A 24,415-nucleotide genomic window follows, 5' to 3' on the forward strand; every position below is an offset into this window, starting at 1 on the left:
TACCCCGGTGCTGTCCCCTCGGGGTTCTCCCCTCGCTGTTTTTCCCCTCGCTGCTGTCCCCCCGCTGTTGTCCCCTCGGTCCCCCCGCTGCTGTCCTCCTGTGCTGTCCCCCGGTGCTGTCCCCTCGCTGCTGTCCCCTCGGGGTTCTCCCCTCGCTGCTTTTCCCCCCGCTGCTGTCCCCCCGTTTCTGTCCCCCCGCTGTTGTCCCCTCGGTCCCCGCGGTCCCCGCAGGTGCGCGGGCCCTGCGCGCCTGCAGTAGCGCCCAGCGCAGCGAGGTGGCGCTGCGGAGCGCGGCGGGAGGCGGCGCGGGGGGACGCGGGCGCGCAGCGGGGTCACCCCACCAAAAAAACACCCACCGTCCGAGCCCATCTCACGGGTTTTTTATTAAAATCCATCCCGCCCGGTGGCGGCCGGCCGCGGTCTGAGCCCCCCCACACTCCCCTTGCAGTGCTCTGGAGCACGCACCTTCCGCACCCGCGCTCTCCGCGCGCCCCTGCAGGCATCCCGCCTCCTGCGCGGCCGCGGAGCGGGGTCCGGCTCTGCCGGCGCCTCTGCTCCGTTTTTAGGGTGGTCAGTGTTATTTTAGCGCTCACGCGCCCGGCGTTAAGGGAGATCAAAGGTAGGGAGCAACCTGTCTGCTTTGTTTAAAATAATTCCGCCTCTCCCACAGCTCTGCCCCCTGGAAGCATCTCTGGCGAGGATTTATTAATAAACGCAGGTTATTGGCAATAGTTTTATAGAGCCAAACACGCTGCGGGAAGCTGGACGCGCAGGGAGAAGAACTCCCACAAAGGTGAATTCCCAGCATGGGGAGCAAACACAGAGCAGCCAGTTTTTATGTGGCCAGGGAAACTCCTGAGAGCCTTGACGCGTGCTGTCATTGAGGAGTGCATTTCTCTGATTTAGATTTTTTTTTTTGTTTACTCTTTTAAGGTCTCTAAAAAACGTGGGAAAAAAATTCCTTTATGGGTCTGTCCTTTCCCTGCAATACCTGCAACCTTCTCGGAGATGATCGCTTGTTGCTTCTAAAGAAATATCTTAATAGTGTATGAAAATTACTCAGCCAGCTAAAGGATGCGAGATACCTTTCCTTTAATGGTTTTTAAAATATAATGATGATGATTACTATTATTATTCCCCCCTCACGCTCCCCCCACACATTAAACAGCCGCGATAGGAGTGTGAGGAAGAAACGGACACAAGAGAATTATTTACAGCTAAGCCAGTCCTAACTTCCACATCTCCGTGCGTGGGCACATGTGTGATCATACATGATGCCTCCCCTGTGCGAGTGCAGCATCTCGGTCCTGCTCTTCCTCTGTCCCCACTTCCTCGCCTTCCCTGCAACTTTTGGAGGCTGGCGGGTTGATGTTGATTTTCTTTTTATTATTGTTTTTAATCTCGGCGTTAGGCACGCAGGTTCCCCATGCAGGTCAGGTCATTAGGAATGTTAACGTCGAGACAAAGAATTATAAACACGATCTCCAAGTCTCTCTCAATTCATTTCTTCAACCGTTTATTCGGTTTAAGTGATGAAAAGTGACAGTTCTGAAATAGACAGCTTTTAAAAGTAATGAAGTCAGATGACGCTTTAACCTGTCGATTGCTATAAATCAACTTTGAAAAAGATGAATGAACAATATTATTTGCTGGCTTAACTAGGAGTTAATACAGTGTCGCAGTAGGAGCTGCGGGAGCGCAGCGGCGTTGGGTGCTGCCGCCTTCCCCGAGCCTCACCCGCCGCCAAAAATAACAATGTTAAAGCAGCGAAACATTCCTCCTTGTGCGGAAACCAGTGTCATTGTCACCGCTTTTATTATGGACCCTCGAAGGGAAAAAGGGGTATTTAAACGATCCCCAACATCCAGCTGGGAAAGGGAGGCATCAGCTATTTTCTCCTTTTTTTCTCCTTTTTTTTTTTCCTCCCCCTTGTCGTTTTTAGAGGCCTTTCCAGCAAAAGTCTCGCCGCGTTACTGGTATTTAAGGCCAAACTGATCCTTGTACCGAACCAGCAACCTCCACCAGGAAGGTTTTCAAAATAAATATGGGCCATTCCCTCCCCTTTACCTGGTTCGTTTACTACCTGCATGCTTGTAGGCACAGCGTGGGGAAAAAAAATGAAAAGGGAAATAAATGAAAAAAAGAAAATCTGGAGGAATAACAGGAGAGGAAAAGGTCGATTTTTGGGGGGAGAAAAAGATAATTTTCGTGAGCGAAACAAGTGCAAGCATGAGGGGGATATCGCCCGTTCCTCCCGTCCCTTCCCGGCCTCGCGTGTAACCCAAAAACCATTGCAAAGGAAGGAATTGCCGCTCCTTTCTAAGGAATTATTAGGAATGAATCCATGACTGGTGTGATGTGCGGAGGGTTCGCTCCCGCAGGCTCTCCTTGCGCCCTTCCCAAACCTCGCTCCGGGCTGCAGCCCCGGGACGGGGTGCGGAGGCTTTGCCTCTGCTCTTGGAAATACAAATACCACCCGGGGGTTTATAAACTTTTCCTTTTTTTTTTTTTTTTAAGTTAGTAAAATGGTTTTAAAATAAGCTCTAAACAGACAAACAAACTACGAGAACTCTGCTTGGGACTCAGGGCCGGAATGGATTTTTTAATTGCCTTTTCCCCACTTTTTTTCTTTCCCGAACACAATATAAATCAAAGCGCTGCTTTTCCTTTCCCAGCACTGCTAACTGTCCTTGATTTTTTTCCTAGTCCTGGGGATTTTTCCCCCCGAGGTGGCGGGGGCAGAGGTGTGCGCCCGAGCGCGGCGCTCCGCGGGCGCGGCCGCACCTCGGCACCAGCGGCCACAAACGCGGGCCACGGGCTGGGAACGGGGGGCGGGGGGTGTCTGAGACGTTACCCGCGCTTCTTTCTATAAAGTGTTATCGATTTTAGGCAAGTCCTGGCGCCCTCGCCCCCCCGAGAAATGTCAGAGCGGAGAACTTGAGAGAGAAGTTTCTCTGCTGCTTTAAAGGTGACCTTTGGGAAAGTTTCCGCACTTTCTCTTTCACCGCTCAAGGACTTTATTTGAAGTTCCTTGTCTGACTACACTCCCTCCGAAGCTGAAGCTGTCTCTTACATTGCACTTCTCAAGTCTTTATCCTTGAAAAATATGGAGACGCAGATACATTTTTCTTCTTTTTTTAACTTTTAAAAAATTATTATTATTTCCATGAGAAAAACAACAGATCCTCCGCAGGGACCCCTTTCTCTCTGAAAAAAAAAATAGCCTCTCTCTTTAGAGAAGAGCTCGGGAGGAAGGAAAATGACCTCTATACCTGTTGCAAGTGCAGACTGCCCCAGTGACTCCCCGTCCCCCCAGTTTGGAGCAGCAGCTGGTGGCTGCGGGGTGCGGCGGGAACGGTTCCGCGCTTGGCAGGGGGGGTCCGTGGGTGCCGAGCCCGGGTCGTGCGGGGCTCGGTGTCCCCTGCCTGTCCCACAGCCCAGCCCAGTGTCCCCTGCCCGCCGCGCTGGGGAGACGCGCTTCCCTCGCCCGACACCCCGCGTGGACTTCCCAGGAGCTCCAGGGAGCTTTCCCCGAGGTTTATTTGCACGGAGGATGCGGAGGCAGCGGCAGGCGAAGATTTATTTTTACGGTAGGAGTTTGTGGGGCCAGCTGGGCCCAGTTTCTCTCACACCCCTCGGCCACCGGCCCGGAGCTGGCCTCGCCTCGGGCGAGCGAGTCCCCGGCCCCACCAGCCCCGGGGTGCCGGCATCGGGAAAAAGGCCACGGAAAGAAACTTTCCCCTCTCTGATTGTGTTACCTTTGGCTGAACGTGTAATGAAAATCCTCGGAAAATGTTACACAACACGAGGATACCCTTTTGGAGCGAAGCGTCCAGAAAAGCCTGGCCGCTTCCCTGGGGGCGAGGGACGATGCTGGGGGCGACGTTATCTGCCGGGAAGCACAAACGCATCCTCAGCGATCCCGCCGCCGTCCCCCCTTCCCGGGCCACCGAAACCTGAGCCCGAAAATAATATAACCCGTCTGCGGCCGCAGACACGGCTCTCACCCTTACAGTGTTACAAAAAGCATTTAAATTAATCAGGGCGCTCCCCACGGCTGCTAATTAGGCGGGGAGGGAAGGGAGGGCTGGCCGGGGCCGCCTGTGCCGCGCCGGGAGGAGCCCACGGGCGGCACCCCCGTCCCGGGGTGAGCGCTGGGGAGGGACCGGGGGTCGCTGCTCGGCCCCGGCGGGGCCGCTCGGGGCGCTGCCCGTGCCCGCGGTGGCTGCAGAGGGATGGGGAGGATGGGGAGGATGGGGAGGATGGGGATGGGGCTTGGCGGCACACGGGGACACGCCACTTGCACCCAGCTGTCCCGGGCACCGCGGGATTAGCGAGGACACTGCAGCCAGGGAGCTGCATCCTCTTCCCCCCCGCCGCCTCCCTCCACTAAGAACTGAAGGATGCGTTTGTTATGCTTTTTAAAAATTCCATTTAATATTATTTTAATTGCCCAGATCTCGCGATAAGGCAAACCTGGCGAGAGCTGCCTTCCTCCCCCCCATCCCCGCCCCCCTCCAGCAAAGTTATGATGGAAAAAGCAGAATAAATCAGTCTCTGCACCTCATCTCCGCCCGGTGCCGGGGAGGTTTCTTGCCCGGAGAGGGGCAAGTGAGGGGCTCATCCCTAAAGCTGCAGTGAAAAGCTCCTGCTCGGGGACAGGGGATGCTGGAGAGAGGCAAACAGACCCCTTCTCCCAAAGTCCCGAGCTGGATCTTGCAATGTTTGCAATCCACCCCCCCAACACTTCACCACTCCTCGCAGGAACCGGTTCTATTCCCAGCCAGGCGGGCTCCACGCCCCTCGCAAAATCCAGCTCGGGGATATTATTATTATTATTATTATTATTATTATTATTATTATTATTATTATTATTATTATTATTATTATTATTATTATTATTATTATTATTATTATTATTATTATTATTATTTCCTCCATCCTGCTGCTGCCAGGCGCCACAAGAAAAGGGCTGTTTGCCCTGGGGTTTTTTTTTTGGGCCGTGGCAAAAGGAGGGGCTTCAGGGCGAGGCTTTAGGGGCTCAGGTGAAGCGGGGCCGGGCCCGGGCCCGCAGCTGCCGCCGCTCCCCCGCACGGCAGCGCCGGTGGCTCCGCGCTGCGCCGGGTGGGTGGGAAGCGGGGCAGGGGGGTGTAGGGAGGGAGAGAGGGAGGGAGGGCTTGGAAAACCGTCCAATTTTCCCGTGAAAGAAAAGAAAATAATCAGGGGGGAGAGGGGCTGTGGTGAATTGGTGTGAAGGAAGTGGGATTATTGCCTTAATTTTGGACGTTGATAAGGGAATGAGGTAAAAACAAAACTCGCTTCATTATATACAACAAAATGTAATTTATACCCAGGGATGCCTGTCCACTGAGATTTACATCATTTGCTGATAGCGATCACACTTATTACTTTTCTTCAAAGACTTTTTTCCCCCCTTAAAAAAAAAAAAAAAAAAGAGGGCATTTGTGCTAAATTGCCCAATGCTAGTGTGATAACTGTCAAAAGTTTGACATCAAAGGGAACTAATATTATTCAGTTACCAGAGGAGCTGTCTGTCCAAATAAGAATATCTTAATTACTGAATCACAACGGTAGAAAAGGGAACAGATCTGAAAAGGAGAGGGGCTGGCGGGGGGGGGCGCGGGCGGGGTTGGGGGGGAGCTTTCAGTCTGTTCCTTTTTGATGAACCATCTATATTAGGCCACTGTGCGATTCTTAATCATGTTTAGTGGTTTATACCCTTTCTCTCTCCCCACCGGTCCTCTGAACTTTATAACTATATGTAAACACGTTGTCAGTTTGAAAATAATCTTCTCTGGGTTCTTGTTAGAAGAAATTTCAATCTTCTTCAGTTCTAGATTAGGCAGTCTAGTTTTCTCTATCAGTGAATGGACTGGGTTTCTTGGACAATAATGTGCCAATTGTTGATGGTTTGTGACCCATAAAATGTGAGGGTGACTATTCTGGCTTTGGTATGTAATTATGCAAAACACTTTCTATAAAGGCTTGCCATCTGATCTAATGACAGTCCCTGCGGTCTATTTCAAAAAGGGAGGGTCTCTATACACAGCTCCTGAGAGAAAGAAAAGTAACATTTTGTTTTAATACAAGTTTTATGGGAAAAATGGATAAACACAGAAACAGCTGAACACATAGGCAAAGCGTTTTCGGGGCAAACTAAACCAAGGAGGAGATATTTTCATAAGTTCAGCAGAGCAGCACCACAGGTCTACAGCATCGGGGTAGGGACAAATGATGTGAAATCCCCATAGGGAAAAAAAATTATCTTCAACTCCTAAGCACCTTGGAAGAGATGGGAGGTCGCCGGGGAGGAGGTGGACGCCGGGGATCCCGCAGCAGCCTCCCACCTCTGCGGGCTTTTGCCATCCCACAAGGATCATTTATTTCCCCCCTTTTTTTAGCTGCAGAGCAAGGCGGGGCTCTACCTTAGCAAGGCTGTGAAAATGAGCTGGGCGCTTGGGATGACACCTACCATGCTGTTCAATGGATGGCCGTTCCACCTGAGGCATTAGCGCCAGCAGCGTAAAATGTAATAAAAATAACCAGGAACGGCATCACCAGCTCCATCTCCCTCTCCAAAGAGCCTGGACAACAGAGGGTTTCTTTAAACAGGTGAACAGGAGGGTAGGAAGGAGACATAAATGTCCGGGGGAAAGTTAGAGCTGTTTGGGGGTGTTTTGTTTAATATATTATTTGTATTTTTCCCATTCCTCCTCCGCTCCCCCCTTCCTGCTTTCCTGAAAGGAGGGACGCTAAAGGGCTCCGGCTGCTTTGGTTGCTATCAAATGACATTGCTGCTACGTCACGGGACAAAACATAAACACTGCTGCCAATTTAAACTGATGTATAAAGATTAATGGGAGATGAAGCATACTAACAACCTGGATTATAATGGCAGGAATAGTTATTATTTCTCCAGAGCACATCCATGTATACAGAGAGCCATAGGGAGCAAGCACTCATGGCTAGAATTTTATCTCTCCACATAGGCATGATGTGTGTCCACCGTGACATGTTTAATTCCCTCGTGGACTAAACTAATATGAAAAAAAAAAAAAAAGTAAGCAAGAAAGGCTGATTAAAAGGGAGAAACAACCAAATATCAACATGCCACAGAGAGGAAGGAGGAATAGATAATTAGAAGCAAAAGAGAAGCAGGTAATTATGATCTGAAATTAAACATGATGTTTAAGACGTCTCCTTTGTACTGCAGTGAAGATTTCAGATTCATACACATAATAAACACTCAGGTTGTCATCTGGAGGTGCAAATCTGAAAGATATTCCAACAAATGAAGTGCTGGCAGAGAGAGGTATAAAGAGATCTCCGCCTGTCAGGGGTCAGACAGCCTGAGATTGCTTCTAGAGATCTTTTGAAAATTTCACACGATTGAAGGCTTAGGGGCTTTGCTGTGTTCGCATTTCAAACTCAGATCAGCGGGATCACAATCAAAAATAGAGGTCTGGAAAATTTTGATGCAAAGATGGCCACAGGCTCCACTGATTTTTTTTTTTCCTTCTTCTTCTTCTTCTCCCAGACAGACACTCTGACATGACTATGATCCCGGGGATGACAGAGTTGTCAGAAAAGAAAGGGAAAATAGCATCTTGTCTTGTAACTTCCTATCAGTCAAAAGGAATTTAGGATCCTCTTTCCAATAAAAGAGAGGGAGAAGGAGCAAGAGGGGGAGCGGGGGAAGACGAGGCTTTCTTACTGAGCAAAGAAAAGTGAAGAGAGTTGTGTGTTTCATAATTAATATTCCACACCTAAACGTTTCTGATCTCTTCCCTTTACAGTCCTCCCACCCCATCACCTTCTTCTTCTCTACAATTTCAATTTTAGATCAATCCAGGTCCTCTGAAACAGTGTGCACAAGTGATAAAATACTGGCTACATGTATATTCGTGTCTAATACTGTATCATTTATCTTATATTCTTCCACGAGATATATTTTTTACTCGAACTTAATGTAACTACATGACTTTTGCTACAAACATCTCGTACCGTTATTGTTTTATTAAAAACATTGAATCGTTCTAATAAAATATGTTAAAGTCTGAAAAAATAAGTCATAAAACCGGAAGGAATTAGAAAATTTAGAAGTGTCCTAGGAGCTGAAGAACAGCAAAAGAAGAATTAAAGCAATGGGAATTGAGTTAAAACATATATTCAGTATATATTCTATTTATAGCTCTTTCGGCAAGGTCAGGTGCAATAGGAAGTGTTTTATCATCTCAGCTATTTCAAATTAATTGCTATTGATTTGTTGACGAGGAGGAAGAGTAGTTAGCTCAGGTCTAATTATTGTGGTTTCTAAAAGAAATGATGCGGGTAACTTTCCAAAGGAAAGGAGCTGGGTTTGGAAACCGGACCTTGCCGGGATGCTCTTTCCTAATTAGCTCCGAGGCGACCTCGAACCGCCCGAAAGTTTCCCTCTCTGCGTTTTCCTCCTGGGTGCTCTGCAAGACAGGTCCTAAGAATTAGTAAAAAATGCCCAACACTGCACATCCTGCATGGATTTTTGTGGGATTGATATTTTAAAATTAATTTCTGTGGTGCCGTGTGTGCTTCTTCAGGTAAAGAGAGGACAGGGAAGCAGCGAAAATGTGCTTTTGGTAACTGATCATTTATATATATATATAAATTTTTTTCTTTATGAAAAAATATTAAGCAGAAAGATGAAATTTTTTTTCTCCTTGGAAAGGATGAAAAAGGATTCGGACTCCACTGAGTAACCGAAGTTTCACAATCTTTTCAGAAATAAAACATAACCGCCCTTGCCACGCTGGGAAGTGGAAAATAACCTCTGTAAAATGCCTAAAATGATGATATTTACATTGTTAAATTTATGATAAGAAAGTCTGTATTTGAAACCGCCAAAGTTTCTCGTTCCCCCGCTCCTCCCCAAATGTGACAGTGGTAACTCTGGCAAATGACATCTCAATAATGAACAAAACATTCCTTTTTTTTTTTTTTTTTTTTTTTTTTTACCCTTGCCATCTGAAGCAACCAGTTAATTAACAAATAACCCCCTCATTTTTTCGCGGACCCCACTTTTTCTAAATGAAGGATGAGAACTTTAAGATGAAAAATTAACAACGAACTTGAGGGTGTGAAGAAAAAAAAAACCAAAAAACTTTTAAGGGATGCGTTCAGGGTGTATTTTCCTCTGCTGGGAATATTTCAGGGTTATGTCACAAAAATGAACCTAGGCGGTAGTGGAAGCAATTTTCTGAAGGTAATGAACAAGGCTAAAGGATTTAAAATAAAATAATTCGAACATACAGAAATGGGTTGTTTCAAAGGATTATTAGAAATATCTTTTGGGGGCAGCTCTTGTTTTTTTCTCCCAGAAAAGATAAACCAGGATTAGGAGAATTCGGGTTTTTGTGCCACTCTGCCTGTACCTGGATAGTGACGTGTCTGCAATCCAGACTTTCGGGTGCAACTTTAGAAATAGGGAAATTAAGACAGAAAATCGGAGAAACAGAATTAGAAAGACGCAAGATTAAAAGCATTCTACAGGGAAAGTGGAGAAACAGAAAGAAGCCAATTTTAAAAAACCACTTCCCTGCTTGGGGAAAAAATAATCCGAGAATTTTTCCACATGTACAACATAAACTCCAGCTTCTGCCGAATTTTCCTCTTTCAGCTGAACAAACTGTATTCTCGGAGGGGCGGAAAAAAAAAAGCCGAAAAAAATTACGGAAGTCCTAACTTTTCCATCGAGCTGCCCTGTAAACCAGCACGTTTGTGCTCGCATCGCGTGGATATTTTTTAATCTCTGGGAAGGTCCCGTCCCGCTGCGGGGAGCTCGTACCTGGTCAGAGGGGAGGGAGGGGAGGAAAAGCAGCAAACGAACTTGGCAGGAGGAAATCGTTGCCATTCTGGGCAAGGACGTGGGGCAGGAGTTTAACTCTCAAACTTTTACTTGGGGAGAGTAGAAAAACTGAAATATTAACGAGCCGGCTTGCGGGGAGCGCGGTGGGCGCAGGCTTGGAGTGGTGATGCCCCCTCCTGCGGGCTGAGGGAGAGGAGGGGGGGAATTTGTATTCCTTTCACCCTAGAGATGGACAAGATTGTCCTGACAACTGCAAAACGCGGGGGTTCGGACCTTTGTTCTGGGCTGCCGATTGCAATTTGGACGTGGCGATTTGTGTTTTCTCCCTTTTCAAAGAAAACCAGGACGATCCGTGGATGGACATTTTTTTTCCCCCCAATAAAGTTTTCACAAACCGAGAGTGGATTTTTGCGGGTTATTTTTTTCTTTTTTAATTTTTCCCCCCGCTTTTCTTTTTGTTTTGAAGCGTGGCCAAGAGCTTGCTAAGAAAGGTGTAAATTAATGGGAACCCTCCTGGTGACTCCTGCTTGGTGAAAGCATCCCTAAATCGGGCAGGAGCTGGCGAGCGGGCACGATCCTGTTTCCCTTCCTCACCTGCCTCTCATCCTGCCTCTGTAATTTCGGGGGGGGGGAGTGGGAGGTGTGTTAGTTTGAATTCCCCAAACCGGGATGCCCCATCCCATCTTTCTCCCCGCCCCGCCTCCACCACCCGACCTCCCCCTCCCGCTGCCCCACGGCCACGCAGGACAGCCCAGTGGATCTGTTCCCAGCTGGATGTGACTTCCCGGGCCCTATCCCGGCTCCTGTCCGGGGGTACCGCTGGTTGTCCCCCACGCGTGTCCCCCCGCTCGGGGTCAGCCCGCTGGGAAACCACCCCACTCCCACGTGTCGGGCTGAAAACACCTCCCACGGCACCAACACCTTTTCCTGCACCCCCGAGGCAGTGAAATCCTCCTGAAATCTTCCCAATTGCAGCGGGAGATGGCAGCTGGTGTCACCGCCAGTGGAAAGGGGAGCCGCGCTCGGCTCACGGGGACTTTCCTGGGCTTTTTGTTCCACGGGGGATTTTGGGTTTTTGTCGCACCCCGGTTTCTGCGAGCACCTTGCAGCCCTGAGGTGAAACGCTCACTGCCTCCTGCGCGGGGTTAACCCCGGGCTGGCAGCGAGTGTTTAACCACAGTCTATACGTACGGCCTGTAATGTATATAATGCCCCGCGCGTGTTGCTCACGGGCGCTCTGAAGGGGTCAGCGGGTGGCACACAGCCCCAGCCGCGGTGGGTGTCCCACTGAGGGGTGCCAGCGTGTGCCCTGAGCTGTTTGCAGAGGGCTCCGTGCCTCCGGTGGGTTTGGGGGACCGGGAACGGAGGGGGCCGGCTGAGGGGCACCGCCAGAATTATTCCCAGGCACCAAACACTGCTGTGGAGATTTCACATGATCTTCCTAATTCCACGTTTTATATTTTATGATTTCTTGCCAGCATCACAGTGTGTTTCTGTTTAGATATACTAAGCTCCTTGAAATTAATTAACCTGTGGTCAGCACCAAAAAAAAAAAAAAAGAAAAAAAAAAGAAGAAAAAAAAAGAAGAAAAAAAGTAATACTGGTTAAGCTATATTCCTTTACAACGTTTGGTCACAGTTAGTTACAGAATTTTCCAGCTGTGAGGATGATGTACACTATTTATTGTAATTGAATTGCTGTTATAACACCTTTCAAGAGGAAAAGTGATACATGACAAAAGTTGAGCTGACGCAGGGGCCCCCTTTCATCTCCCCCCCGGTTTATCTGGAATAAAAACTTCACTACGGAGAGCCCCCACTCGTGGATGGGGACCGCGGGTGGGTGAGCACCGCGGCCCCGCACAGCGGTGCGGATCCCCCGCAGCCGCGCTGCGCTGCCAGCCCGCAGCCAGAGGCGCTTCGGCCACGGAAACTGCGCATCCCGCGGGAATTCCCGCTGGAGCGGGCACCGCGCTCAGCCCCGCGGGAATTCCCGCCTGGAGCGGGCACTGCGCATCCCGCAGGAATTCCCGCCTGGAGCGGGCTCCGCGCATCCCGCAGGAATTCCCGCTGGAGCGGGCACCGCGCATCCCGCGGGAATTCCCTGTGGAGCGGGCACTGCGCATCCCGCGGGAATTCCCTGTGGAGCGGGCACCGCGCTCAGCCCCACGGGAATTCCCTGTGGAGCGGGCACTGCGCTCAGCCCTGCGGGAATTCCCGCCTGGAGCGGGCACCGCGCGCAGCCCCGCGCTGCCCGGATCCTCCATCAGCCGCAAAGTGGCAGAGGAGGGGGAGAGGGTGCTCCTTTGCAGCCCAAAGCGCCGAAAACAGCCGTTCTCGTGCTCGGGGAGGCAATTGGATTTGTTTCCATCCCACGCGTAATAGATTCTCCACAGCATCTGAGAGATTATTTTATAAAGCAAATTCAAACCAGGCTGTTCATTAGATCCCATTATTATGAAAAGGGAATGATCAGTTGGGAAAAAAATCTATCTAATTTGGAGGGAAAAGACCACAGATTTTAAATAATTTCTGTAACTTTTGCTACCTTTGGCGGTTTTGGCAAGAGAACAAATAAAAACCCGGAGGAGTTAGAAGTGTTTTTTCCTCTCTCTCATATTTTTTCCCTTCTCAGTGCCACACAGCAGCCTTTCCTCCTTCAACTTCAAAGAGGACTGAAAGGACAAACATTCTGATACAGCTAATAATACACGGAGAGAAAGAATTTGCATTCCTTAGCAAATATAAGTGCTCATTAATAGAATCATGTATTTGGCTGAGAACATCTTGCCAGTACAGCTGGGAGATAGAAAGTGGTCGTGCGGGGAGGGTTGGAGAAAGAGTTTTGATTGACGCTGTAGGAGCCACATCACCCCCCTTTCCCCCAGTCATCTATATCAGGTCAACGATTACTATTAAAAAAAAAAAAAGTAAAGTAATAATCATAAAGGAACAGATGGGGACAGAGTGCCCCGCGACTTCTGAAAGGCACAGCAAGGACTCGCTGCCTAGAAATTCATCGAGATAATGCTAATTGCACTCTCAGGCCGCGCTGGGGGTCCCGCACCCGCGGAACTTCCGCGCCCGCCGCCCTCCCAGCGCCGGGGCTGCTCCGCTCCCCTCGGAGCCCGCGGGGCAGGAGGAGCGGGGAGGGCAGAGATCCCTCCCTGCCTCCCTGCCCACAGCCCCGCGGGGCTCGGGACTGAGATGACCCTGCCTAATGGGTGTGGTGGGAAGGGATAAACCGAATTAAAGTTGCCTTCTGGTTGGAACTTTGCTCGCTCGACTGAGCCGTAGACGATTCTTGTGGTTATCCTTATTTTACTCTCGTGAGAACTCTAATTTAGTTCTCCTATTCCCTACTGTAAATCTGAACTTATTGTTCCCTGCAGAGGAGATTTCTCCAAGGGGGAATATATAAAAATCAGCTTGACACAGACCCCAGGAAGGTTTACAGACACCCAGGTGGGCAAACCTTTCCTGTTCTCGGCACAATGAATGATATAAAAAAGAGAAAACCTTAGAGAAATTAAAAAAACAACTCAGCCTTTTAAGGTGATTATCCTAACTTACACCTACATTTACTGATTCCCACCTTTCTACAAATTAAAAAAATAAAAATCTCAGGCCAGCAGAGACTGAGCAGGTGTGTCTGTGAGGAGACTCACAGTGAGGAAATGCTGAATTGGAATTGCAGCTCAACATCGGGACTATAATTTGTTCTCCTGGGTTCCCAGGCTTAAAAGTGTCATAATTATCAGGATTTTAAAGGTGAACAATGTATTTCAAACTGTTATTTTGAAGGAGCCCATGAGTTTATTTTTCACTTCGGTCTTGAACATCAGGTTTGGATATCTTCGTAGAAGATAACCCTTAATTCAGCTGCAAGGTTGAGAGCTTACAGAGAGTAAGGATGCTTTGGTGAGAGTCTTACTCCATCAGATTTTGCTGCTAACAATTTCTTTCTAGGTTTTAACTCCTTCAATCATATTTTTAGAAGTTACCTTTATCTGTGAGCTTCTTTAGTTTTACACATTACGAGAGTGTATTGAATGTATTTTTGTTTCTCCAACACAGCTGAACATAGCTTGGCTTTGACTTTAGTGGAGTTTATTTCATTGGAGATGCCAGAGGAATGCACAGGGAATGCATCACATGTGGTTTTCCAGGATGGTTTGTGTATGGCAAGAGCAGAAACATGCATTGGCTTCAAAGAAATCCTCTATTTTATCAATATAATCTGTAGAAATTACCAGTCAGGGGCCTGCTGTTGGTTTAGGCCCAGTGGTCACGGTCTAATAACCCTCTGACTGAGCCTGGGATTAAAAAGTCAAAAATCTGTGCTTCATTCAGCAGGTGGGACCCTCCCTCTGAGCACACTGCTGTCTGCAGCAGCTCTTTGTTCTGTCCCAGTGGTCCCCAGCCCACCGTGGCCCTGGGATAATAACATCAAGCAAGGAAAGCACTGTCATTTTTTTTTTCCCCTCACCTCTCCCCATCCTTTTTAACTCCTATGGCTGTGAGCAGCCTCAGAGGGTCCATAAGGTTAACAAATTGGGAATTTCAACCCCCTTTGTTTCAGCCTCCCCTGGAACACGCCTGTTGGCTTTGCTGCGGGGCCTTGAACCCAGGAATCCCTCCTGACCCACAGCCCCAAGGCCCCCGAGCTCACAGGGACAGCCTCAGCAGGGGAGTGCCCCAGGGTGAGGAGCCCAGATCTTTGGGGATGAAACAAAATGTTTCAGATGTGATGAATTGGACATCTGTTTCATCAGAGGGGAAAAAAAGGAAAAATTCATCAGCTCTAATGAGAGATGCAAAGATATTTTGGTATGTTGATAGGCTGCCTCCTGCTCCTCACAGCTGGAACAAACACTACCTAATCTATTGGCCTCTAGGAATGATTTTTTTTTTCCCGTGGGCAATATCTTTTCTTCACATCAGATCACTGGAGTATCAGTAGCAGGCACTCGATGCTTTGCATTGTGCTCTTTAGCAGTTTTGGGTCACTGCCAGCCTCCAATTTACCTGCAAGTTCCCTTCTCCCTGGGATGTGGATCCGTTCCATACTGGATTTCTTAAACATGATCTTGTTTTCCTCTGCAAGCTTTTATTTTTTATTCAGTAGCTCCACGAGAGCATTTTGTTTCTCTGTTGACGTGGTCAGGGGATCTGCTTTTACCCCAACATTTTCCGGTAGAATTCACCTCCTTCAAATGTTTCCATACCCTCTGAATGTGGTGAAGAGGCACGAGGGACATGCTCTTTGTCACCCTGAGACCATCTCAGTGTCACCCACCCCCTGCACTGCTCTGTAGCTCAGTGCTGGTGGACACTCCCCTGTGCCAGCTGCTTTATCAAGGGATTGATAAAACCCCCCTGAGATTTTTATGAGCAGCTTTGTGTGGCCTCTGAATGGTGTTACAGCACATCCCTGGACCTGAGGACCTTTTCCCCTTTGGACATGTGTTGGTTTTATGCACAGGTTCAGTTTTGCAAACAGAATCCTTCAGTTCACTGTGCAAAATTAATTTTCCTGTAAATACAATATTATTAATGGACCCTCCTCTGGAAAGAATTTCCTCTCCAGCTCCTACTCACTTCATTCCCATGTACTGTGTTATTCTAGGTTTGCTTTTATTTGTACTTTCCTCCTTGCAAGAGGTGGCAGGAGGCCAAGCCCTGCCCGAGCCATCCCGCACACCACGGGCTGAAGGAAGCCATGAAAGATGTCTCTGCTCCTAACCCCAAGGGTGTGCTTTCCATCTGAAAGGCTGTGGCCAGAGATGATGCAAGCTCAGCTGGGATTTCAGCCAGGCACTTGCAGACCAAGTTTTACAGCATTGCCTGAGAGGGGCCAAGTAGGCATCTGCCTTTTCCTGGACATCCTTGCAGCTGCCCCAGCAGTGGCCAGTTTCCAAAGGGCTGTCACCCACGTTTATTCAATACTTGACGTAGTAGAGGCTCTTCAGGAAGCTTCAGGATCCTGTCTGAAGCTCCTGATAAAACCTTGTTGTGCTGTTGACACGGTTGCAGATCCTGTGACTCCCCATATTTCTTTTTTTAGAAGCAGCATTCCAGCTCTCTCTATTTTTTTTAAGCCTCCCTTTCATTGAATTGTGCTGATGCCACAGAAAATTGTCAGCTGTCCATTCTTTCCCTAGACAGGGAATATGCCTGTATGTATATATATGTATATATGTATGTATAATCAAGGCAAGGGGAGGAAAGGGTCAGGTGTTGCTATGGAAAGAGACTATTAATCTGTGACAGAACTGCTACTCTGGGAGGTGAGAGCTTTCCCCTGCACAAAACAAGCCTTTAAAGGGAAGCTCACCAGCCTTTCTCCAGGGGACACCTGCCCCAAGCTTGCTGATTTGGTAATTTGCTCCCTTTGTTGCTTGACTTTGATGATGGTTATTCAACCAGATTTTCACTGCTCTGGACGTAGCCCAGTCTCAACTAGTCTGGATTAAATTAGAGAGAAGATTTGTATAGGTATTGCCTTGAATGCTTCACAAAGAGCTTGATGGCCATGTTCTGGAGATTACCATAAGTTTCTCAAAAATCCTGTGATGGTTTATGCCAGAGAAGCACCTGCTTACACTCATCAGACATCTTTCACTTTTAATAGATGCATACAAAGAGAAAGAAGTGGAAATTGAAGCAAGGGGAGAGATGAATCCCTTTCTCATCTATTCTGCTAAAATGATGTCCCTTGCAGACCCCACCTGGGTATCACTCTGGTCCATACTGGGCATGGTTTCATCAGGGGCTGTCAAGAACCAACCTGCAGTTCTGTTCGTTTGCTAATCCCATTTATGAGCAGGAGGATAGAGCAGAAGGAATCCTCCTTTGGAGGTGCCTTTGCACAACTGCTTTCTCTTTGATCCACACCTGGACATCCAAGCACACACAAATGGCTTCATCTTCCCCAGGCTCCCAGTGAGGAGGGGCTTGGAGCAGCCACTCCTGACCCACAAACTGATCTTCATCTGAGGGCCCCACCAAGCCTAGGACACAAGTTATTAACTGTGGCAAATTGATTGCATTAAATTTAATGTGATGAAAGGTAGATTTGCCAGCTGAATGTGCCATCTATAAAACTTAGGCTGCACTCTGGATGCTTTTACACGTCTGGAAGAATTCTCTCTCTGGGTGTCACTTTAACAGCTTGTCCCATAGCTTTATCCTGGCCTAGCAATGGAACTTAGAACTAAAGAGTTAATTTCTTCCCATACAGCAGGATTTTTCAATCCCTTTCACTTTTCCAGCCCCTGCCACTCTTCCTGCTGACTGCAGACCTGCCAGTTGGTGCTGCCTCCCCCGGTCACTTGGAGGTTGCCTCATGGACCACGAGGTCTTCCCCGGCCAGAGGCTGAGAGCAGCTGCTTGGAGGAATGTGAATGAGCAGAACAAGCCTCTCTCAGGGTCACTGGCCTGGTGTGATGCTCACACACACCAAGCAATGTGCCACAAGCAGCATTTTATTTTTGCTCTGCCTGGCAGTCTTGGTTTCAACTTGTTAAAATTTTTCCTTTGCCACAGGAAGCATCAGAGGGCACTGAGCACTGTATACAATAAGAAGAGTTGGTTTAAATATTAAAGTTTTAACATTTCCTTTGGTGTCCCTTATCTCTAGCATTTTTAAGTTTTCTTCAGCAGTCATTTGATTGATTCTGAGATTTTTTGTGCTGCGTTGGACCTTTAAAGCCTGGTAAGAAATCACTGTGTCTGTTTTTTTAAATCTTTGAGATCTGAACATTTCTCCTCATGGGCATAGGTGTGTGTGTGCATACATGTGTGTACACAGAAAAATGGAGTTATTTGCCTCTCTCCTGGCAAAAGGAGGGTAGCTCTTTCCTTTACAGCATTTAGAAAAATTTTACGACCCCTTTCTGTCTTTTTCAGAGTAGATTTTGCTGCAAAACCAGCACTCAGAGAAGTGCTGTGGCCTCAGTGTTGCCTTAGGGGAATTTCTCCTTTCCCACCCAGCTCAGCAGCAATATTTTCAGTCAAGAATGGTGATGGACACGGGATATCAATCACAGGGGCCCTCATGAAACTTCCCAGTAATAAACCAGGTGAAGTTCTGTGGTCCAACCAACACTGCTCAAGGAATTTGAACATCAAGGCATTCTGGTGATCAGCTGCTGCATGGTTCTACCATCTAAAATAACAGGAGCATAAATCAGGAAAAAACCCACCAGGCCGACTCAGAACTTTGCCACACAATTCAAGATGCTGCCTGGGGTGATTGTCAGAGGTCACTGGTGACAAAGTGACTGGTGAGAAGGGGAAGGAGGCGATAAGTAAGAGGTAAGACAAAAGAAAAGTCGGGAAGAAACAAAGAATACTTTCCAGAGCAAAGAGGTTACCGGGAGAGGAGGGCTGTTTTTGCAGCAAAAGCAGGTTTTCTTCACAAATGGGCCTGAATTGCATCGTCATAGAGATGGGGGTGCATTCCTCCTCTTGGGAATCCATGGCCTGTTTGGTAGTGAGGGAAGAGGGATGCAATCTCCTTGGTCCTACCAGTAAATCTATTCCAAATAAAAGCAAATATGAGTATATTGGGTGAGGGTTTTGTTTGCTTTTGTGGGGTTGTTTTGTGTGGCAACCTGTGCCTTGTTGAGTGGTATCCATGTGCATCACTGCAACTGCTCCTTGGGCCCACAAGTGTTTACAGGGTAAATTTCAGATGAAGAAAACCTCCCAGTGTCCATTTTAAATTAAAGGACAACTTAAGAGACAGATTTTCTGCTACATTTGACCTATCCATTGTGGTCTTGGCAATGTTTTTAAAAGCTGTCACCCCAGCACCATTTCTTAAGTGATAGGAAGGGGACATTCCACTCTGATGCAGGAATGCCATGGAGGGAGGATTGGGGGAAATGGAGGAAAAGAGGCAGTTGTACAAATTGTGGCTGAAGAGATGATCCAAGCTGGCATCACTGATCAAAAAGAAACTGAGACATAGCAAGAAAGAATGAAATATGTGAAAGAAGATGGGCATCTGAGAAGTGAGGGTAAGAAGTACGATCTTGCTGAAGGGTGGAAAAAAAACAGTGTAAAGGGTATCTGGAGGATAGGCACGGGATGGTGGGAAAAGAGATTTGTCACTTGGTTTTTGGGATGGGCAGACAGACAGGAGGCTGTGGTGAGGAAGGAGACACAGAAAGGGGCACACAGCAGAGCAGGCTGGGGGAAGGTGGCAGGCGGTGCAGGTTGGGGGAGCTGGGGATGGCTGCCAGGCTGCCTGGTGATGGGGTGGCACTGTCAGTGCTGGTACTGTCAGGGATGGCAGATGACAGGAGCAGGAAATGGGGAATATGGGAGAAGAAAGAGCTCTCAGCCCCCACCGCTGACATGGGAGGGGTGAGTTCAGCTTCCATCTCTCAGCGTAGTTCCTCAAAATCTGGGGCCATCTGGACACAGTCCTGTCCCTCCTACAAGCTGTCAGCAGCACCGAGGGATTGCTCTGGCAGCCAGGACTCCCTGGCACATCCCAGAGCCTCCGTGCTCATGGCCAGAAGGGCAGATGGCACCGGATCCACTACAGTGGCTTTGCACCACCTGGTGTCCCCTGCTCGGGGAGCCCTGCAGAGCCAGGTGAGCCTGGCCCCGGGCACAGCCCTGCCACTCAGCCAGGTGCTGCAGAGCCACAGGGCTGTGAGGGGACACCTCAGCACCCTGGAGGATGTGAGCCATGGTGGGAACGTTCGGGATGGCCAGGTTTGGTTCTGGCTGGCTGGGTTGTGTCAGGAGTCAGCAGAGCAGCAGCTCTGATGGGTGACAAAGCAGGGGGTGAGAGCTGGGCTGGCACAATGTCTGCAAAGGAACAGAGATTGCAGCGCTCAGCATCCCCAACCCCTTCTCCTCAGCACTTCCTCTGCCCATAAATTGAAATTTGGGCTGGTGTTTTGAGTTGGTTCTGCAGTGGGTATGTATAAGAGCTGCTGAAAGTATTGGCTATGCCTGGTCATGCTCACCTGTACATCAGGGATTATTTTATTCATGTTTCACTAACCCTCAGCCTCCCCAAGGACAACACTGGTTTATTACAGCAAATCTGGTAAGGGGCATCTGCAAAGTGAATGCTTTGGGCTAAGAAAGTGATGTGTGTTTTTTTACTTAGAGCTGCAGAAAATAAAGCCAAGGATTGCAGCTTTTCTAGAAAAAAAACAGACTAAACCAAACACAACAAACAAACAATTCAAAAATCATGCCAAAAACCAAGACTTGTAATAAAGACAGTATAAAATTCTGCATTAGAGGAGGTGACATGGGAAGCAAGTGGTGACTGTGGATTGGTTAAAGGGTCAGCTCTCCCTGGCTGAGGAGGGCTGGCTGTTTCTCCTGCCACCCCAGCCTTGCCTCCTCACAGATGTTGTTCCTGGGAGAGGGAAGAGGTTGTGGCTGGCTCGTCCAACCCTCAGCCCTAACAAACTCTTCTGGCAGAGGAGACTCTGAGACTTTTAGCTTGAATCCCATATGTGCATGTATTTCTTCTGCTGGAAACTAAAGATGCTTTAAAAAGTGACATCTATTTCTGTTAAATTGTAAGATTTCTCCCACCTAGGTATGACATTCTGGCCAAAACCTTTGAGGCAGAAATCCTCCCTGAAGAAAAACAAATTGACCCAGAGTGAAGATATCCACAGAGTGAAACAGAAAAATAAATATAAGGTTTGAACACAAGTTTTCTCTGCATGATAAATGGGTTCCCTAAATATTGATTTATTAGTTATTCAGTAAAGGAGGAAAAAAGAGAATAAAAAAGATTCTGGATTGATAAATTTGTCAATGTTTGAAGTTTATTTTATCATGTAACATGAAAATTTATGCAATTAATTCATACATAAATAAATTATGAAATATATTTAAACACACAGATAAGTGTGCACAAAAAATGCACTTGTTGGAAGCAGAGCCCAGTTTCAGAAACTGATCTCAGACCACTCTGGACTGCCCAGCAGTGTCACTGTATGATGACACACCCTGCTTTGGGGCTGCACTAATGGGACAGTTTGGGAAGTTCACATAAATTAATGTGTGTGACAGCAGCTCCTGTGATGTCCCACCCCAAACTCCCCTTTTAGACAGGGTGAAAAGATGAAACCCTGTGACACTGTAGCCCTGGCACAGATATTTGATAGAATGCTGTAAGTGCAGTGGATGTGGCTCAGGGGAGGGACATATTAGCTGCAAATATCATTAAAGCAGCTACCAATTTAAAAACACATAAAATGCAGAAGAAACAGAGCCATAGCAAAACCTGTTAGTGATAAAATTGGAAAGAGAAGCACTGCATGCCCAGCTGGTTAAATCATGATGGAGGGCAAAATCGAGTGAAAAATAAACACCAGATTTAGAAGCACACTTGATATATCTGGCAGACTGCAGGAGCTGGTGCCACTGAGGCAGAGATGTCTATAACCATGCCAAAACTGCCCAGCTCTGTTCAGACCTGCACATGGTATTTCACCCTGCAGGGTCTCAGCCACCTCGGGCAGGGAGTGAGCAGTGACCCAGCTCCACCCTTGCTGTCCCTGCTGGCAGAGAGGACTGCACTCAGGCCCTCAGAACAGATTCATCCTCACAGAATCATGGAGCCACAGAATCCTAGAGTGGTTTGGGTTGGGAGGGACCATAAAGATCATCTCTTTGCAACCCCCCTGCCATGGGCAGGGACAGCTTTCACCAGCCCAGATAGATCCAAGCCCCATCCAACCTGGCTTTGGATACTCCCAGGGATGGGGCAGCCACAGCTTCTCTGTGCCAGGGCCTCACCACCCTCACAGGGAAGAATTTCTTTCTAGAATCTAATCTAAATCTAACCCGTTTCAGTTTAAAACCATTACCATTCATCACTGTACCCCCTAATATCTTGAACATCTCTATCCCCTCTAAGGATCTGGAGGCAGTTCTGTAATCAGCAGAAGAAATTTCAGGAGAATGGTATTCATAACCATTAGGTGACTTCAGTGCTCAACATCCATTGATTTCAATGGAGAAAAATCAGGAGAAGTTTTTAAAACTTCTTTTATTTCCCTGACTAGCTCCTATGAACGCAGCTTCTGGGTGTCCAAGCTCTCACGAAAAATCAAAGGAAGCCTGAATGCAAAGCAAAAGCACAGTTGTCACTTTAGTTTACTCATGCTTGTCCCAGAAAATGAAAAGAGGCTTTTTCTCACTTTTTTTTTTTTTTTTTTTTTTTTTTTTTTTTTTTTTTTAATACACTCGTACAACACAGTTGTGTTTGGAGTTAAACTTCTTATTGTCATGTTGGAAACCCACACTGTGCATGCAAATCTCCTGATGGCTCAGTACCAGACCTGTGAGTCTCATAGCAGAGACATCTTTGAAAATTTGGCCTCATTTTGTGGTGACAAAGTGACAGATTCCTCTGGTAAGGAAATTCTGGTGAGCAGAGTGCCTGGAGGTTTGGCTAATTTGCTTGGATTACAGTTTGGGTTTTAATGACAGTAACTTAGTTTTCCCTCAAACCAGCCATTAAAATAGAGCTCTGCTTTTAGAGAAAACCAAATCCACAAAGATACAAAAGTAAATTTATCCCATCTGGCTGGTGCTCCAAAGCTCCCAACTAAGCCTGTGCTCCGCTTGTGACATTTCCTCTGCGAGAACCTGGGTCTGGTTTTTAATGTTCTCACGTTGTTTTGAGCAGCCTGAATTCTTGGGAAGCTCCTTTTCACCCTGTTTACTTCAGAAATTAATTGGGATTTCTGCCTCACACTGATCCTGACCATACACCTTGTCGTCTCCTCTTAGGCTCTCATTTAAGGACCCAGTGGGATGGGTGGGATGGTTCCCCTTCTGCCATCCTGAGCTTGTGATGCTCTGCCACACAAAAGGGAAACCCTGGGCCAGGATCAAATCTACCGACTCCTTCATTTGTTCAAAGACACCTTTTCATGATAGAAATTCTTCTCAAGCCCTTGCCAATTAAGCCCAGTTTAATAACTCTGACCATTTATGTGACAGATTTCATCTTGAAAGAGCTAACAAACCCACAAATTATGTTCACAGTGCTCCCAAGAGGCAGCTCATCATTGTCACACCCTCACTCCTTTGATAGGGAAACTGAGGCAATGTGTTTTTAGGACAACAGTGTGGAGTCTTTGCCAAGCCACACAGGTGAGTTCAGTGCTCTGCAGTCTCCCATGTAGGAAAAAATCTTCTTCTGCTGGGTATAAAGGGAGAATCTCCTGGTGTTCCTCATCAGGAAGATGTAAAATTGAAAAAGGGGAAGCCAGGTCATGAAAATGATGTCTGTGGATCTTCCAATTCTCTGCAGGGCATTTGAACTTAAAATGCCAGCAATGCTCTTCTGCCTGGCTCTCAAGAGGAAAGCTATATCTGGAGTAGGGCAACATGCCTTAATTTGAGAAATGTAATGCCTTCGAAGCACTACCAAAGCACAATTAGCAAATAAAAAACCCCCAGAAGTCAAGGCAGGAGACCTGAGTATGTAGTTCAAACATCAAAGGAATATTACCTGTGCTTTCATCTCCCTTTCCTCTTGTGAGTCAAAGATACAACATATTACTGCATATTTTAAGCATTTTCTGTTTTGAAAGCTTAAATGTCAGTGTAATTACCCCAATGGTAATTTCTGTTGTGCTGTTCCAGGCTGGAACTTCAGCAGAATCTCCCAGTTTTCACATGATTATCTCCATCTCTGCCTTTGATAGCTTTGTGTCCAATTCACTCTGGATTTGAACTGGTTCACATTCCTTGAAAATCTGCTTTGGATGCTGCCAAACGAGGCATGGTACTGACTTTTGTGGGGCATTTTTGATGTCCTTCTTTCCCCTGGCTCCCCCATCCTCTTTCCCAAGTGCAGGATCACCTGGTTGCACTGAGACCCAGAGTTCAGAGCAATCTGTAATGCAACCACCTGGAACAGAACATAACTTTTACCTTTTTCTTTTTGTTCCATCTTCCTTTCTTTAGAATAAACTTCGCAGTTGAGGATTATTGACAAATCTGCTTGAAAAAGACACATGAAGAACATCCTTTATGGTCCATCTTGTGGTAAAACACGGGTATTTCTTTGCTCATTTGAATGTCACTGGATTATTTATGCTGGTGCAATGTTTTCAAGAGATAAAATACTCCCCACTGTGCTACATGCAAATCTCTGCAATGTAAACATAAATAGTTGTTGCACATGCATAATCAAAGGCATTTTTTTTATAATTATTGTTGGATAGTTCAGTCCTCTAATAGCATCATCTGGTGTAAATCAGTGTAGCTCTACTGAAGCCTGCAAAGCCCCTACCGATTTGTACCAGATGGGGCTCAAACTCTTCACTCTAAGTTTAGTCCTTCTGATAGAAAAATTAAAAAATGGAGAGAGAAAGCCCTGGTAGTCCTTGAAAATGAAGTTCTTTGTTCATTCATGGGAAGCTGGTAAAGCAAGAATGGCAGGGTCTTTTCTTGATCCATCCTCAGCCCTTATCTAAGGAGAACATTTCTGCCATGAAGGAAAGCAGGAGGTTCTGTGCCAAGTGAGCTCTTGGCCCCTCTGCTC

General features: G+C 47.3%; 1 long non-coding RNA gene across 1 annotated transcript in view; it reads left to right on the top strand.

Annotated features, from left to right (window-relative positions):
* The window catches only part of LOC135280706 (uncharacterized), a 30,481-nt gene extending 6,837 nt beyond the window's left edge, over positions 1-23,644 (top strand). Inside the window, exons 2-4 of the long non-coding RNA XR_010347562.1 lie at positions 17,773-18,180; positions 20,441-20,547; positions 23,512-23,644. This is a non-coding gene — a long non-coding RNA (uncharacterized LOC135280706). The remainder of the gene's footprint in view (positions 1-17,772; positions 18,181-20,440; positions 20,548-23,511) is intronic.
* Positions 23,645-24,415: the final 771 nt, after the last annotated feature.

Source organism: Passer domesticus, chromosome 14 (assembly GCF_036417665.1).
Source record: "Passer domesticus isolate bPasDom1 chromosome 14, bPasDom1.hap1, whole genome shotgun sequence".
In the NCBI taxonomy this organism is placed as follows: domain Eukaryota; kingdom Metazoa; phylum Chordata; class Aves; order Passeriformes; family Passeridae; genus Passer; species Passer domesticus.